At 46.0% G+C, this 15,561-nt stretch overlaps 1 long non-coding RNA gene across 4 annotated transcripts; it reads right to left on the reverse strand.

The window, feature by feature from the left end:
- Positions 1 to 293: 293 nt before the first annotated feature.
- Positions 294 to 3,717, reverse strand: LOC125522520. 4 transcript variants are annotated; one of them, XR_007289800.1, is made up of 6 exons: positions 3,459 to 3,717; positions 3,166 to 3,347; positions 2,149 to 2,673; positions 2,000 to 2,050; positions 1,583 to 1,906; positions 294 to 1,315 (listed from the first exon to the last, which is right to left on the reverse strand). It is a non-coding gene; the product is annotated as an uncharacterized LOC125522520 (long non-coding RNA). The 4 variants fall into 4 exon arrangements; XR_007289799.1 differs by having other exon boundaries at positions 1,583 to 2,050; XR_007289798.1 differs by lacking the exon at positions 2,149 to 2,673 and having other exon boundaries at positions 3,459 to 3,713.
- Positions 3,718 to 15,561: the final 11,844 nt, after the last annotated feature.

Consider the following 15,561-nt stretch of genomic DNA (forward strand, 5'->3'; position numbering starts at 1 on the left):
TGGACCGTGCCGTTCCTGCGTGCTACCGGGCCGGCCCAGTTAGCACGGCCTGTTTGGCCAGCTATATTATGGGCCACGGCTCAGCCAAACTGGTACTAACGGGAGCCGTCCAACTCACCTACTCCATTTACTGCTGGTCACCAGCCACCTCTCCATCCTCCTGCAGATCCTTCCTTCTCCTATCCTCTCCAACCCCGCTGCAGAGAAACCATGTCGGCGGCCATGACTTCTTCAGCTTCTTCCTCGCTCCAGCCGTTCAAAATTCAAACTTTGAAACAAGATAGCGTCCGCAAAGGCACTGTACATTGAGTTGTTTGGTCTGTGTTTTGTACATGATCATTTGTAGGAAGCTTAGGCATGTGTTGCAACAGAGAAATTACAAGTTCAGATCTACTCATACATTTGTATTTATAGTGCAGGAAAGAAGAAATATGAAGATACAGCCTGATGGCATGGCAAATGCTTTACAGACAACTCTTATTACGGCCAGCGCCCATCCGCTGCCCCCACTAAGCAGACCCTCGCCGTCATCATCACCTGCTTGATCAGCTCATCATCGTGGGCTCACAATCGAAGTAGTCCTTGACTTATACCATGACCCTCTAGTGTTAATAGGCTGCATTTCAGCCATGCTTTCTGAACCAAATTAAATTCTAAATCATGAAAAGGTGAAAAAAATTGCAAAGACATGGGAACTGCCCACACAGTCCTGAAGTACGTGGATCCTGTCAGTGAAGCCCCCCAAAACATTACCTTGTGCACCAATAGAAATCTTGGAAAATGGAGATGCATAATCTTAGTAAGCATATCAGCACTACCTCTTACAAAGTGAAAATGTGTTCAATCATGACGCCCTTTAACAGTTGATTACTCATTTGTATCAAGAGTCAGATTAAGAAAACAGTAGGTACGTTTGTGTGTAGACTCGAGTGTCATTTTCTTTTACAGGAGGTTAATTCATCACCAAGGAAAAGTGAATAACATTAATACTGCACATGGGCCTAAGGAACATCCCAGAGAAAAAGGTTCCATCAACTTATAAGAATATTTCCAGATTGTCGAATAACAATCAGGAAAACAGAGGTTAAACTAACAGTTTATCAGAAGGTCAAGCAAGTATAAGCATATTTATCACAGTAGTTCCTTCCGCAAAGAAATTTCATATATGAATGAATATTATCCCGAGATACCGGTTATAGAGGTACAGGTAGAAGCGTAGACCATGGACTAAGGAGATCACTTCATATAATACATCTTCACCAAAGTTTGTTCGAACTGACTCTCCAACATTTTCAATGCAAGTCTCACTGAGTACCTGAGAAGGAAAAAAGAACACCTACATTATTGTTGGGATTAGGGGACTGTGGGAGCATAGTAATGTTGGGATCAGGGGTGTTATGTGACTGATGGGAGCGTAGTAATGTTGCGATTAGGTGTTCTTTGACAAATGGTCACACTTAAATCATATATATTACACTACTGTGAGAATATATGTAGATCTCTTGAGGGGGAAAGTACATGCTCCAAGAGAAATGCCGTTGAATAAGCAAATCAAAAGTTAAATACATGTTATGAGTATCACCTCAGAAAACGCTCTTTTCACCAACAGTTCTTGCCGCCATTTAATCGGGTCCTTCATGCTATCACATGCAACCTGTGTGTCTTATGAACCCTCATGTTCTTTGTCAGCTACATTATCCAAGTTAACTGATGCCTCATCCTGAAACAAAAAAAAGCAATTTTCTGGGGGCCTGTTTCTCTTCAAAGTACTTAAGAGTTTATAGAATAGGTAATTTGCCTTTCAAATAAGGTAAGGCACGTTGTAATTCCGATAAATCAAACCAGTCGGAGTCAGATAATGTGAGCCATGTGGGTGAAATATCTGCAGCAATGGGTGTCTCCCGTTCTGTTCCAGCAAGGAGCTCCAACATAAATAGTCTCATGTGAATATAACTAACAATTAAAAATAAGCACATCAGAAGCTTGGAATTCCTTTTACCTTGTCAAATATGAGTTCCTTTAACTGCTTTATCAGCTCTTCAATTATAACCTACAAATATTGAAAGTAAGCTATAAGCATTGTCTCTTCAAACTACATGTAATGGCAGCTTAACATCTGGTTCAAGCAAACTATTGATGCTGGCTAACCTCAGTAACAAGTTTGGTGCTATCAACAATGGATAGAAAACAAACAACGAACTGGAGGAAAAAAGACATGTTAGTTCAGTTGATGATTAACCGTGAGGAGGCTCCAATGTGCTTTTGCCATTTAACACGGTATAAGCAAGAAGGAAATAAGCAAACTTAGTCGGATTTACACATAGTTTGAGAGGATGAGTATTGTGCACATTGGAAATAAGCAAGAAGGAAAATACTACTCAACATGCACCGTGAGGAGGCTCCAATGTGCTTTTGCCATTTAACATGGTAAGCAACAAGGAAATAAGCACACTTAGTCGAATTTACACATAGTTTGAGAGGACAAGTAGTGTGCACATTGGAAATAAGGAAGAAGGAAAATACTACTGAATATGCAGCACGCTCTAGATCCGCGCAGCAGGGAACCGTTGGACCGTGCCGAACACCTCGCTCCTTGCGATGGCGATCGTTCTTGCCGGACCAGCCATCGCTGGCTTTCCAGGTGCGTCGTGTCTACCTACATTTACCTTGCTGCTGCATTCAGTTTCCCAAATTCATAGATTCAGTCTTTCAGTTCATATATTCCTAGGTTCATAGATTCGAAGATTCAATCTTTACAATCAGCAGTACTTCTAGATTCACATATTCAAAGAATCAATCTCTACAATCAGCAGTACTTCTAGATTCACATATTCAACGGATTTTCTAGGGAACGATCTGTCCACCGGGTTCCATTTTAGCCCACATCCATACTTTGACAAACTGTATTTCTTACTTGGCAGCAGAAGCATACTAAGATCATAGCATGATCTTGCTGAAAGTCAGTACAGCTTTCCAGTTTACCCAGTGGATGGCCTTGCTGCTAGTTGCTGCAGTAAGGCACTCCTAGCATGACCTCTCTAAATTGATCAAGCAGACTGTAAATGAATCCTACCGGTTCTAACTGTACTATTTCTTCAGTTATGCCAACATTTTTATTCAGAAATCGCTCCATGTTCGATGGGGTAAAGTTGTTTGTTCACTAACCTATGGTTCCATCCGGGCGCCCGAGGATTCATCCTCCCCGTTGACAGCTCCGATGTCGGCGGTGACCTCTCCCTTCCCTGCGCTTCGCCGCTGTCTGCCGCCGCGTGCTGCTGCGGCACCATTGGCCCTGCCACAACTTGGCCTTTCGCACGCACAGGGGCGGGGACCAAACTCTCCCCCACCTCCTCAAGCAGAGCGGATTTGATTCATGGGAGAAAGGGATCCTCTCAGTCAACCAAGTTGGTCCTCTACAAATGGAGACGCACCTGCCCAAAACCAAAAGATCAACATACCAGCCGATCTGCATCAGAAACTCCATGTCCATGGTGCCTCGCCGCCGGCGGTCCAGACCTCTATCCCGCACTCCTCAGCAACCAAATGACCCTTGGGGGAGAAGACACTCATCCCTGCATTCAATTCGTCACAGTGCCCACGAGACGGAAAGCGAACTTTTCGATCCACGGATCAGATGGGGAGCGGCGATTCTGATCCATGGATCTGGTCTTCTTGGCTATTCGGTTGAATACCCAAGATTTTGACAAACCATTGAAATTTTATATAAAACAAGTGATTTTTTTGCACACCAGTGATGATTTGGGCAAAATGAATACCCTTCTCCAAAATGAATACCCACCCTCTAGAACCTGGCGCGGCCACTGATGGATCACCTCGCCGCCGTTCACCTTCGCGTTAAACGAGCCATTCTATTCCATCTCCATGACCCACCACCTCTCCCTGTAGCGTACGTATTTTCAAACAGTACCCAATTTCTGGTAGCCCACAACCTCGCGAATAAAAAAATGGCGCAGATCCAGAAGCACTGACGTACGCTGCAGATATCGAGAGCATCTGTGCTCGCGAGTAGTTACTCCATGTCATCCTACTTTATTTTTCTCAGACCAGACAACCAAGGCCGTCATGGAGACGACATATACAAAACTAAACTATGTTCTTCTCTGAGATGCAGCTAACTAACATGCATCCATGAGGATACACACAATGACCAATAAATACTCTAAACAGATCGAGCAACTAGGGTTCATACATGAGGGGGAAATCGCCCTGGTCATGGGCTTGCCGTTGATTGGAGAAAAATGTTGGGTGAATAAGCCGCGGTGGCGCACTGGGATCGACCAGCTCGTGTATGGGCGCGAACTGGACGTGTCGGGTGCGCCAGGTCCGCGGGGTAGGCGTGCGTGTAGGCATGTGTGTGGTGTATGGGCGTGTCCGTGCAGGCGAACACCACATGTGTGTGTGCGTGGCGTAGCTATTGGCGATCGGGGATGCGGTGATCACGCTGGTCCATTGAGGGCTCGATGCGGGGAGCGCGCGGGAGCGTGTCATGCGCGCGCGCGGTGAGGGCCGGGTCAGGTGGTGTAGTGGGCAGGTGCGTGCGGGTCATGGCCTGGCGTTGCCCGGGTATAAGAGGCACTGCGGCGATCGTTGTAATGGCGTGGTGTGGGTTTTGAGTTCGTGCTCAAGGAAGGCGTTCGTGCGCCGGGAAAAACACCACCGTGTCCCTGTCCTTCCTTTCTTCTTCCTTCTCCTTCGTTGGTTCGCGCCACGGCATCAGAGAGAGAGCTCAGTAAGAGAGAGAGAGAGGAGAGCTAGGGCTAGGGTTTTGCGCCAACAATTGGTATTAGAGCCATGTGGAGATCGGAGCTCGCCGATGATGTCCATCATCCCGTACGCCGACGGAGCGGGCAGCTCACTGCCGTAGCCGGTGCCGATGCTCACTGGTGAGAACTACACCGCACGGGCCATCAAGGTCAAGGCAAATCTCGACGCGGCCGGGTTGTGGGAGGCAGTGGTGGTGCCGGAGGACGCAACGGCGGCCGTGATCGCGAATAAGAACAAGCCGACGCGGGCGTATCTGCTCGGTGCACTCGCGGAGGATCTGCTGCTGCAGGTTGCGTCGTAGAAGACGGCGGCAGAGGTGTGGGCGAGCCTCAAGGCCAGGTTCATCGGCGCAGATCGTGTGCGGGCGGCGCGGCTGGGCACGCTCCGAGGCGAGTTCGAGCTCCTGCGCATGGCAGATGGCGACACGCTGGATGGTTTCGCCCACAAGCTTGGATCCATGGCAGCGCGCTTCGCGGGGCTCGGCTCGACACTGGAGGACGCCGCGCTCATGAAGAAGCTGCTCGATTCGGTGCCGGACTGTCTGTACGCGGCGGTGGTCGGGATCGAGCAGCTGTGCAACGTCACGATGATGGCGTTCGAGGAAGCGCTCAGGCGGCTGAAGGCCTTCGACAAGCGGCTGCAGCAACGTGGATAGGCAGGCGGCGAGCAAGCGGACGGCGCGCTGATGTACACTGCGGCACAGTGGCGGACGCATGAACGGCAGCACGGCGGGGCTCGCGACGATGACGATGTGTGATATGTCTGTTTTGCATCATGTTTTTTTACTGTTATTTATAATGTTTTTAACCATAATAATGCTCTGTGGAGTAATTATAATGCCTTTTCTCTCATAATTTGCAAGGAACACACCAAGAGGGAGGATTCCGGCAGCTGGAAATCTGAATCTGGGAAAGCTACGTCAGGCCACCTATTCTGCACAACTTCAAATAAGCTGAAACTTCACGGAGATTTTTTATGGATTATTTAAGAAATATAGGAGCAAATAAACACTAGAGGGGGCCACCAGGTGGGCACAACCCACATGGGCATGCCAGGCCCCCCCAGGCGCGCCCAGGTGGGTTGTGGCCTCCTCGGCCCACCTCCGGTGCCCATCTTTTGGTATATAAGTCATTTTGACCTAAAAAATAAAGATAAGGCTTTCGGGACAGAGCGCCGTCGTCTCGGGGCGGAACTTGGGTAGGAGCACTTTTGCCCTTCGGCGGAGCGATTCCGCCGGGGGAACTTCCCTCTCGGAGGGGAAAATCATCGTCATCATCATCACCAACAACTCTCTCATCTTGTGGAGGGCAATCTTCATCAACATCTTCAACAGCACCATCTCCTCTCAAACCCTACTTCATCTCTTGTATTCAATCTTGTTACCGGAACTATAGATTGGTGCATGTAGGTGACTAGTAGTGTTGATTACATCTTGTAGTTGATTACTATATGGTTTATTTGGTGGAAGATTATATTTTCAGATCCATTATGCTATTTAATACTCCTCCGATCATGAACATGTTTATCATTTGTGAGTAGTTACTTTTGTTCTTGAGGTCATGGGAGAAATCATGTTGCAAGTAATCATGTGAACTTGATATGTGTTTGATATTTTGATAGTATGTATGTTGTCATTCCCTTACTGGTGTCATGTGAACGTTAACTACATGACACTTCACCATATTTGAGCCTAAGGGAATGCATTATGGAGTAGCAATTAGATGGTGGGTTGCGAGAGTGACAGAAGCTTAAACCTCAGTTTATGCGCTATTTCGTAAGGGACCGATTGGATCCAAAAGTTTAATGCTATGGTTAGAATTTATTCTTAATACTTTTCTCATAGTTGTGAATGCTTGCGGGAGGGTTAATCATAAGTAGGAGGTTTGTTCAAGTAAGAACAACACCTAAGCACCGGTCCACCCACATATCAAATTTTCAAAGTAGCGAACACAAATCGAACCAACATGATGAAAGTGACTAGAAGAAAATCCTGTGTACCCTCAAGAACGCTTTGCTTATCATAAGAGACCGTTTTGGCATGTCCTTTGCCTCAAAAGGATTGGGCTACCTTGCTGCATACTTGTTACTATTATCGTTACTTGCTCATTACAAATTATCTTGCTATCAAACTACTCGCTATTTACAATTTCAGCACTTGCAGACAATACCTTACTGAAAACTACTTGTCATTTTCTTCTGCTCCTCGTTGGGTTCGACACTCTTACTTATCGAAAAGAGCTACAATTGATCCCCTATAATTGTGGGTCATCAAGGCTATTTTCTGGCGCCGTTGCCGGGGAGTGAAGCACCTTTGGTAAGTGGAATTCGGTAAGGAAACATTTATATAGTGTGCTGAAATTTATTGTCACTTGTTACTATCGAAAACAATCCTTTGAGGGGGTTTTTCGGGGTATCTTCACCTTGTCCGGAATCCCTCAACCTACTACACCTACTGAAAATAATGAATATGAAATTTCTTCGGGTATGATAGAACAACTGCTAGTTAATCCTTATGCAGGAGATGGAACCGAACATCCTGATATGCACTTGATATATGTGGAATAAATTTGTGGACTGTTTAAGCTTGCAGGTTTACCCATGGATCAATTTATGAAAAAGGTTTTCCTTTTATCTTTCAAGGCAAAAGCATTGGCATGGTATAGGCTATGCGATGACATTGGATCATGGAATTGGAATCGTTTGAAATTGGAATTCCACCAGAAATGTTATCCTATGCATCTACTTCATCGTGATCGGAATTATATATATAATTTTTGGCCTCGTGAAGGCGAAAGTATCGCTCTAGCTTGGGGGAGGCTTAAGTCAATATAATATTCATGCCCCAATCATGAGCTCTCAAGAGAAATAATTATCCAGAACTTTTATGCTCGGCTTTCTCGTAATGATCAAACCATGCTTGATACTTCTTGTGCTGGTTCTTTTATGAATAAGACTATTGAATTCCAGTGGGATCTTTTGGAAAGAATTAAACGCAACTCTGAAGATTGGGAACTCGATGAAGGTAAAGAGTCGGGTATTAAACTTAAGTACGATTGTGTTAAATCTTTTATGGATACCAATTCTTTTCAAAAGTTTAGCACTAAATATGGACTTGACTCTGAGATAGTAGCCTCCTTTTGTGAATCATTTGCTACTCATGTCGAACTCCCTAAGGAGAAGTGGTTTAAATATCACCCACCTGTTAAAGAAGAAATTAAAAACCCAACACCAGTTAAAGAAGAAACTATACTTTATAATGTTGATCCAGTTGTTCCTTCTGCTTATATAGAGAAACCACATTTCCCTGTTAGGATAAAGGAACATGCTAAAGTTTCAGCTATGGTTAACAAAAGCTATATTAGAACACCTAAACTGATGAACAAAATAAAATAGTGAAGGAAATATGCACTAGAGGCAATAATAAAGTTGTTATTTATATTTCCTTATATGATGATAAATGTTTATTATTCATGCTAGAATTGTATTGACAGGAAACTTAGTACATGTGTGAATACATAGACAAACAGAGTGTCCCTAGTATGCCTCTACTTGACTAGCTCGTTAATCAAAGATGGTTAAGTTTCCTAGCCATAGACATGTATTGTCATTTGATGAACGGGATCACATCATTAGAGAATGATGTGATGGACAAGACTCATCCTTTAGCTTAGCATAAAGATCGTTTAGTTTTTCTGCTATTGCTTTCTTCATGACTTATACATGTTCCTCAAACTATGAGATTATGCAACTCCCGAATACCGGAGGAACACCTTGTGTGCTATCAAATGTCACAACGTAACTGGGTGATTATAAAGATGCTCTACAGTTGTCTCTGATAGTGTTTGTTGAGTTGGCATAGATCGAGATTAGGATTTGTCACTCCGTGTTTCGGAGAGGTATCTGTGGGCCCTCTCGGTAATGCACATCACTATAAGACTTGCAAGCAATGTGATTAACGAGTTAGTTACAGGATGATGTATTACAGAACGAGTAAAGAGACTTTCCGGTGACGAGATTGAACTAGGTATGATGATACCGACGATCGAATCTCACGCAAGTAACATACCGATGACAAAGGGAACAACGTATGTTGTTATGCGATTTGACCGATAAAGATCTTCATAGAATATGTAGGAGCCAATATGACCATCCAGGTTCCGCTATTGGTTATTGACCGGAGATGTGTCTCGGTCATGTCTACATAGTTCTCGAACCCGTAGGGTCCGCACGCTTAATGCTCGATGACGATTTGTATTATGAGTTTCGTGTTTTGATGAACCGAAGTTTGTTCCAAGTCCCGGATGAGATCACGTGCATGAAGAGGAATCTCAAAATGGTCGACACATAAAGATTCATATATTGGAAGGCTACATTAGGACACCAGAATGGTTCGGGTCGTTTCGGATAAGTTTCGGAGTACCAGGGGTTACCGGAAGTTAATGGGCCATCATGGGCCTTAGTGGAGAAGAGAGAGGGTCGGCCAGATGTGGCGCACGCCCCCTTGCCCAGTATGAATTGGACAAGGGGAAGGGACGGTGCCCCCCCCCTCCTTCCTTCTCTTCTTTTCCTCCTTCCCTTCTTCTCCTACTTGGACTAGGAAAGGGGGCGAATCCTACTTGGACCGGGAATCCAAGTAGGACTCCCCCCATGGCGCACCCCCCCTCTAGGGCCGTCCACCTCTCCTCCCCCCTTTATATATGTGGGAGGAGGCACCCCAAAGGCACACCAAAGTTTCTCTTAGCCATGTGCGGTGCCCCCTCCAAAGTTGCACACCTCGGTCATATCATCGTAGTGCTTAGGAGAAACCCTTGTTAGAGTTGTGTCGAATATAGTGTACAAGGTAGGTTACAGTTGGACTTGTAGTTGTATTGTGTTTAGATAGGATATCGAGTCATGTCCAAGTAGGACACATGTATCCTAGGCCTCTCTTATATAGCGAGGGTAGACACACGATGTAACCTATGCCAACATAATAGCACAGGCACGCAAGGGGCAGCCGGCGGCGTGTGCCGGCGCCCGGGTGGCCGGTGTGCGGTATTGTGACGGTGTCACGGGGAGGAGCGTCCGTAGTCAAGCCTAGGGGATGTAGCCATATCGGTGAACCTCGTTAACAAATCTCGATGTCGTGCTCGTGTGATTGCTTGGTCCTCGGATGATCGATGGTATATATGCCTCAGATTTATTCTAACAAGTGGTATCATGAGCAAGGTTCGAAGAGGCTGTGGATCATGTTGATCTAGAGGAAAAGACGAGCCGAGACGTGTGGCGGTCGATCAGGCGATCGATCGGGCGAGCGTCAGGCGGCACGGGTACATGTTGTGATTGCTGGCGGGCGGCGCAGGCTGATTGGATCGGACGCAAGGGATCTCGGCAAGATACTTTTGATGGCGGCGGCATGATGTGTAAAAGCAGGCTGCAGGCAGAGCGCGAGGGTACGAGGGAAGCGTGTGTCGTGTCGGCCGTTGTCTAGGCACAGACGATGCAACATCTGATTAAACACACGCGTGGGGCTGCGGTCCAGGAGAGCTGCTATCTGAGTTAGTTGTGCGTGTGCTAACTCCGATCTGGAGTGCTACTGGAGGGTAGTATCTTCTCTGCAATCACAAGCTATGTGAGGTTTGTTTGAAGAAAAAAAGGAGCGGCCAGGTTCATGTGTGTGTACAAGAGCAGTTTTGGTTCTGCTATAAGATGCACGGAGAAGCAACAGCAAAGAGTGACATAGAAAAGAAGATTTGTGCAGTTTGCATGGAAGTTTTTTCTGGATCGGTTTGCTGAGATGGCTTGGAATACGTGGACAGGCTGCGGAGGCGCATGGATAAGTGCTTCATGCAGGATCATGCATACACATGGCGTCTAAGACATGCACAGATGTGCGGTGAAGCATGGTTGAAGTCGAACGAGTTCAGCTGGTCAGACTAGGCAGTCTGACGGATCGACGCAAGTCGGTTGGTACAGAAGACGGTGGCGGGATCTGCAATGACGACATAGACGTGTGAAGCTGATGGTGACCGACTTCTGGGTGTGGAAACACGTGGTGCACATGCCCGAGGCTTGTATGACTTCGACGAGACTATGGCGCGGGATTGATTCAAGGTGGTGTATACATGAAGCTTGAAGTCGATGAGGCGCAGGGGTGGACTGATCATCTATCATGGAGTCATGTCGAAGGTGGAGTTGGAGTCTGACGGAAGACTTCACTCGGTGCTGATTGAGGGGCTACGGCGTAATATGTCAGAGAGTCGAAGTCTATTTCAGTGGGAAAAGCGAGTGACATGCAATTCGGACTGGAGCCCATTGGTCTGATGGAAGCGTGAAACTCATCATCGGTCGGTGATGATCGATGGTACTCTGCAGTGGGGGTTGAGTGGTGTGGGTTCGCGACCCTTTAGACTCGACCGGGACAGCAGAGGCTCGACGCAGTAATAGTGGCGAGGCGTGCGGTACACACGGGACATGGAGACGGGCCAGGGCTCTTGTGGTCATACATGTGGTGAGACAACTGCGAATTTGACTCGGGATGACTACAAGCAACGGTGAAATTCTTTCAAGTTTCAGACAGGCGGTCAATAAAGGAGCGGTGATGTTGAGTTCAGGTAACTCTTATGTGTGACACCCAATATGTGAGTTGTTCACTTTCACGCAGGTCAGTGATCAGTGTGTGATGGCGTTGGACTGATGCTCTGGAAATTGGGAGCGCAAACTAGAGTAATATGGAACTTAATTTCGCTCGAGTGTTGACTCTGGTCAAGAAAAGGAGGGACTACAAGTTGCAGGTGGAGTCACATGGATTCTTTGTAGTAGCAACGGTACTCATATGGGATAAGCTCAAGTCCAATGTACATGGAAGTTTGACGCATTGACGAATTCAAGGTGGCGGAGAATATTCGCCAAGGTGGAGTTTGTTAGAGTTGTGTCGAATATAGTGTACAAGGTAGGTTACAGTTGGACTTGTAGTTGTATTGTGTTTAGATAGGATATGGAGTCGTGTCCAAGTAGGACACATGTATCCTAGGCCTCTCTTATATAGCGAGGGTAGACACACGATGTAACCTATGCCAACATAATAGCACAGGCACGCAAGGGGCAGCCGGCGGCGTGTGCCGGCGCCTGGGTGGCCGGTGTGCGGTATTTTGACGGTGTCAAGGGGAGGAGCGCTCGTAGTCAAGCCTCAGGGATGTAGCCATATCGGTGAATCTCATTAACAAATCTCGGTGTCATGCTCGTGTGATTGCTTGGTCCTCGGATGATCAACGGTATGCCTCGGATTTATTCTAACAGCCCTGCGCCGGTAAACTTCATCATCACCGTCACCACGCCGTCATGCTGATGAAACTCTCCCTCGGCCTCAACTGGATCAAGGGTTCGAGGGACGTCACCGAGCTGAACATGTGCTGATCGCTGAGGTGTCATACGTTCGGTACTTGGATCGGTTGGATCGCGAAGATGTTAGACTACATCAACCGTGTTACTAAACGCTTTCGCTTTCGGTCTACGAGGGTATGTATACACACTCTCCCCTCTCGTTGATATGCATCTCCTAGATAGATCTTGTGTGATCGTAGGAAAATTTTTGAAATACTGCGTTCCCCAACAGTGGCATCCGAGCCAGCTCTACGCGTAGATGTTATATGCACGAGTAGAACATAATGAGTTGTGGGCGATAATAGGCATACTGCTTACCAGCAACGTCTTACTTTGATTCGGCGGTATTGTTGGATGAAGCGGCCCGGACCGACATTACATGACCGCGTTCATGAGACTGGTTCTACCGACGTGCTTCGCACACAGGTGGCTAGCGGGTGTCTGTTTCTCCAGCTTTAGTTGAATCGAGTTTGACTACGCCCGGTCCTTGTTGAAGATTAAAATAGCACACTTGACGAAAAATCGTTGTGGTTTTGATGCGTAGGTAAGAACGGTTCTTGCTAGAAGCCCGTAGCAGCCACGTAAAACATGTAACAACAAAGTAGAGGACATCTAACTTGTTTTTGCATGGCTTGTTGTGATGTGATATGGTCAAGACGTGATGATATATAAATTGTTGTATGAGATGATCATGTTTTGTAACAGTTATAGGTAAGTGGCAGGAGCCATATGGTTTCCACTTTATTGTATGAAATGCAATCTCCATGTAATTGCTTTACTTTATCACTAAGCGGTAGCGATAGTCGGAGAAGCAATAGTTGGCGAGACGACAACGATGCTACGATGGAGATCAAGGTGTCAAGTCGGTGACGATGGTGATCATGACGGTGCTTTGGAGATGGAGATCAAAACACAAGATGATGATGGCCATATCATATCACTTACTTTGATTGCATGTGATGTTTATCCTTTATGCATCTTATTTTTCTTAGTACGGCCGTAGCATTATAAGATGATCTCTCACTAAATTTCAAGGTACAAGTGTTCTCCCTGAGTATGCACCGTTGCTACAGTTCGTCGTGCCGAGACACCACGTGATGATTGATAACCCACAAGTATAGGGGATCGCAACAGCTTTCGAGGGTAGAGTATTCAACCCAAATTTATTGATTCGACACAAGGGGAGCCAAAGAATATTCTCAAGTATTAGCAGCTGAGTTGTCAATTCAACCACACCTGGAAACTTAGTATCTGCATCAAAGTGTTTAGTAGCAAAGTAACATGATAGTGGTGGTAGCAGTAACAAAAGTAAAGATAGCAAAAGTAATGTTTTTTGTATTTTGTAGTGATTATAACAGTAGCAGCGGAAAAGTAAATAAGTGTAAACCAGTATATGGAAAACTCGTAGGCACCGGATCAGCGATGGATAATTATGCCGGATGTGGTTCATCATGTAACAGTCATAACATAGGGTGACACAGAACTAGCTCCAATTCGTCAATGTAATGTAGGCATGTATTCCGTATATAGTCATACGTGCTTATGGAAAAGAACTTGCATGACATCTTTTGTCCTACCCTCCCGTGGCAGCGGGGTCCTATTGGAAACTTAGGGATATTAAGGCCTCCTTTTAATAGAGAACCGGAACAAAGCATTAGCACATAGTGAGTACATGGACTCCTCAAACTATGGTCATCACCGGGAGTGGTCCCGATTATTGTCACTTCGGGGTTGCCGGATCATAACACATAGTAGGTGACTATAGACTTGCAAGATAGGATCTAGAACTCACATATATTCATGAAAACATAATAGGTTCAGATCTGAAATCATGGCACTCGGGCCCTAGTGACAAGAATTAAGCATAGCAAAGTCATAGAAACATCAATCTCGGAACATAATGGATACTAGGGATCAAACCCTAACAAAACTAACTCGATTACATGATGAATCTCATCCAACCCATCACCGTCCAGCAAGCCTACGATGCAATTACTCGCGCACGGCGGTGAGCATCATGAAATTGGTGATGGAGGATGGTTGATGATGACGACGGCGATGAATCCCCCTCTCTGGAGCCCCGAACGGACTCCAGATCAGCCCTCCCGAGAGGTTTTAGGGCTTGGCGGCGGCTCCGTATCGTAAAACGCGATGATTTCTTCTCTCTCATTTTTTTCTCTCCGAAAGCAAATATATAGAGTTGGAGTTGGCGTCTGAGGGTCAACAGGGGGCCCACGAGGTAGGGGGCGCGCCCTAGGGGGGGCGCGCCCCCCCCTCGTGGAAAGGGTGTGGGCCCCCTGGTCTTCATATTTGGCGAGGATTTTTTATTGTTTTTTCTAAGATCTCCCGTGGAGTTTCAGGTCATTCCGAGAATATTTGTTTTCTGCACATAAAACAACATCATGCTAATTCTGCTGAAAACAGCGTCAGTCCGGGTTAGTTCCATTCAAATCATACAAGATAGAGTCCAAAACAAGGGCAAAAGTGTTTGGAAAAGTAGATACGACGGAGACGTATCAACTCCCCCAAGCTTAAACGCTTGCTTGTCCTCAAGCAATTCAGTTGACAAACTGAAAGAAAGAAAGAAAAACTTTTACAAACTCTGTTTGCTCTTGTTGTTGTAACTATGTCAAGCCAGCATTCAAGTTTTCAGCATAAATCATAACTAACCACATTTGCAATAATTCTCAGGTCTCATAATCACTCGTATCAATAGCATAGTCAACTAGGAAGTCATAATAATAAATCTCGGATGACAACACTTTCTCAAAACAATCATAATATGATATAACAAGATGGTATCTCGCTAGCCCTTTCTGAGACCGCAAAACATAAATGCAGAGCACCTTCATAGATCAAGGACTGACTAGACATTGTAATTCATGGTAAAAGAGAACCAATCATAGTCATACCCAACATAGATTAATAGTGATGAATGCAAATGACACCTGTGCTCTCCAGCTAGTGCTTTTTAATAAGAGGGTGATGACTCAACATAAAAATAAATGGGTAGGCCCTTCCACTACTAGGGAAAAGCCTAGCAGCAGCGCGAGTTTTGGGTGTATCAGTAGCGCGGGTGCCGCGCTACTGATACAGCGCCGCAGCTAACTTGTAGTAGTAGCGCGTGTTGACACACGCTACTGCTATACATGGTTAGCTGTAGCGTGCGTTGCAAACAACGCTACTGCTAATTAGCTGTAGCGGGTCTTATATCCCGCGCTACTGCTATTACTTTCAAAAACAAAAAAATCTCGATCCCGTGCGTGTTGTCAATGGTAGCAGTGGTTCGATCTAGCGATGTTTGGCTTCACAGGAGGCATGAACGGACAGCGAAAGACCAGATCCAGCAGTGGCTGTTGGAGAGGGCCTGTTTCTATGCCAGAGCCAGGCCACAGCGTGGGGCTCCTCTTCCTG

Source organism: Triticum urartu, chromosome 7 (assembly GCF_003073215.2).
Source record: "Triticum urartu cultivar G1812 chromosome 7, Tu2.1, whole genome shotgun sequence".
Classification (NCBI taxonomy): Eukaryota; Viridiplantae; Streptophyta; class Magnoliopsida; order Poales; family Poaceae; genus Triticum; species Triticum urartu.